Source organism: Hippopotamus amphibius, chromosome 3 (genome assembly GCF_030028045.1).
Source record: "Hippopotamus amphibius kiboko isolate mHipAmp2 chromosome 3, mHipAmp2.hap2, whole genome shotgun sequence".
NCBI classification, from domain to species: domain Eukaryota; kingdom Metazoa; phylum Chordata; class Mammalia; order Artiodactyla; family Hippopotamidae; genus Hippopotamus; species Hippopotamus amphibius.
This window is the reverse complement of record NC_080188.1, coordinates 96,460,870-96,464,235: the sequence shown is the minus strand read 5'-3', so window position 1 is coordinate 96,464,235 and position 3,366 is coordinate 96,460,870.

Sequence of the window (3,366 nt, the reverse complement as noted above, 5' to 3'; positions counted from 1 at the left end):
AGGGAGAAGATGCAAATCAACAAAATTACAAATGAAAAAGAAATAACAACGGACACTTCAGAAATACAAAAGATCATGAGAGACTACTACAAGCAACTATATGCCAATCAACTGGATAACCTGGAAGAAATGGATACATTCTTAGAAAAATACAATCTTCCAAGACTGAACCAGGAAGAAATAGAAACCATGAACAGATCAATCACAATTATGGAAATTGAGGCAGTGATTAAAAATCTCCCAACACACAAAAGCCCAGGGCCAGATGAATTCACAGGCGAATTCTATCAAACATTTAGAGAAGAGCTAACACCTATCCTTCTCAAACTCTTTCAAAATATCGCAGAAGGAGCAGCATTCCCAAACTCATTCTACGAGGCTACCATCACCCTGATACCAAAACCAGGCAAAGATGTCACAAAAAAAGAAAACTACACACCAATATCACTGATGAATATAGATGCAAAAATCCTCAACAAAATACTAGCAAACAGACTCCAACAGCACATTAAAAAAATCATACACCATGATCAAGTGGGTTTTATCTCTGGGATGCAAAGATTCTTCAATATATGCAATTCAATCAACATGATACATCATATCAACAAATTGAAGGATGAAAACCATATGATCATCTCAATAGATGCAGAAAAAGCATTTGACAAAGATTGACATCCATTTATGATAAAGGCTCTCCAGAAAATGAGCAAAGAAGGAAATTACCTCAACATAATAAAAGCCATATATGAAAAACCAAAAGCCAACATCATTCTAAATGGAGAAAAAAATGAAAGAATTCCCTCTAAGAACAGGAACAAGACAAGGGTGTCCACTCTCACCATTATTATTCAACATAGTTTTGGAAGTTTTAGCCACAGCAATCAGAGAAGTAGAAGAAATCAAAGGAATCCAAATTGGGAAAGAAGTAAAATTGTCACTCTTTGCAGATGACATGATATTATATATAGAAAACCCTAAAGACTCTACCAGAAAACTGCTAACACTAATTGATGAGTTTAGTAAAGTAGCAGGATACAAAATGAATGCACAGAAATCTCTTGCATCCCTATACACTAACAACAGAAGAGCAGAAAGAGAAATTAAGGAAACTCTCCCATTCACCATTGCAACCAAAAGAATAAAATACCTAGGAATAAACCTGCCTAAGGAGGCAAAAGACCTGTATGCAGAAAACTTTAAGACACTGATGAAAGAAATCAAAGACGACACAAACAGATGGAGAGACATACCATGTTCCTGGATTGGAAGAATCAACAAAGTGAAAATGACTCTACTACCCAAAGCAATTTACAGATTCAGCACAATCCCCATCAAATTACCAATGGCATTTTTCACAGAACTAGAGCAAGAAATCTTACGATTTGTATGGAAACGCAAAAGACCCTGAATAGCCAAAGCAATCTTGAGAAGGAAAAATGGAGTTGGTGGAATCAGGCTTCCTGACTTCAAACTATACTACAAGGCCATAGTGATCAAGACAGTATGGTACTGGCACAAAAATAGACAGGAAGATCAATGGAATAGAATAGAGAACTCAGAAGTAAGCCCAAACACATATGGGCACCTTATCTTTGACAAAGGAGACGCGAATATACAATGGACAAAAGACAGCCTCTTCAATAAGTGGTGCTGGGAAAATTGGACAGCAACATGTACAAGAATGAAATTAGAACACTTCCTAACACCATACACAAAAATAAACTCCAAATGGATTAAAGACCTACGTGTAAGGCCAGACACTATCAAACTCCTAGAGGAAAACATAGGCAGAACACTCTATGACATCCATCAAAGCAAGATCCTTTTTGATCCACCACCTAAAATAATGGAAATAAAATCAAGAATAAACAAATGGGACCTCATGAAACTTAAAAGCTTTTGCACAGCAAAAGAAACCATAAAGAAGACTAGAAGGCAACCCTCAGAATGGGAAAAAATAGTTGCCTATGAAACAAAGGACAAATGATTAAGCTCCCAAATATAAAAGCAGCTCATGCAGCTTAATACCAAGAAAGCAAATAACCCAATCCACAAATGGGCAGAAGACCTAAATAGACATTTCTCCAAAGAAGTCTTACAGATGGCTAAGAAACACATGAAACGATGCTCATCACTAATCATCAGAGAAATGCAAGTCAAAGCCACAATGAGGTATCATCTCACACCTATCAGAATGGCCATCATCACAAAATCTGGAAACAACAAATGTTGGAGAGGGTGTGGAGAAAAGGAAACTCTCCTGCACTGTTAGTGGGAATGTAAATTGGTGCAGCCACCATGGAAAACAATTTGGAGGTTCCTTAAAAAACTACAAATAGAACTACCACATGATCCAGTAATCCCACTACTGGGCATATACCCAAAGAAAACCATAATCTGAAAAGAAACATGTACCGTAATATTTATTGCAGCACTATTTACAATAGCCAGGACATGGAAGCAACCTAAATGCCCATCAACAAATGAATGGATACAGAAGATGTGGCATATATATATACAATGGAATATTACTCAGGTATAAAAAGGAATGAGATGGAGCTTTATGTAATGAGGTGGATAGACCTAGAGTCTGTCATACACAGTGAAGTAAGTCAGAAAGAGAAAGACAAATATTGTATGCTAACTCACATATACAGAATCTAAAAATGGTACTGATGAACTCAGTGACAAGACAAGAAAAAGGACGCAGATGCAGAGAATGGACTGGAGAACTCGAGGTTTGGGGCGGCGGGGAGTGAAGGGGAAGCTGAGATGAAGTGAGAGAGTAGCATAGATATATATATACTACCAACTGTAAAATAGATAGCCAGTGGGAAGTTACTGTATAACAAAGGGAGTTCAACTCGAGGATGGATTAAGCCTTAGAGGACTGGGACGGGGAGGGTTGGGGGGAGTCAAGGGAGGCAGGGAATATGGGGATATGTGTATAAAAACAGGTGATTGAACTTGGTGTACCCTAAAAAAATAATAAATAAATAAATAAAATTTAAAATAAAAAGGAATGTAAGGAGTGGGGGAACAAATTGGGAGATTGGGATACCAAATTTTACACTGTAAATATATGCAGTTTATTGTAAAAGATAAAAAAATAAAACAAAAATTAAAAAAAAGACAGTAAAAAGAAGTGGTGCTGGGAAAACTAGACAGCTGCATGTCAAAGAGTGAAATTTTAACACTCCTTAACACCATTCACAAAAATAAACTCAAAATGGATTAAAGACCTAAATATAAGGCCAAACACTATAAAACTCTTAGAGGAAAACATAGGAAAAACACTCTTTGATATACACCACAGAAAGATCTTTTTTGACCTACCTCCTAGAGTAATGAAAATAAAAACAAAAA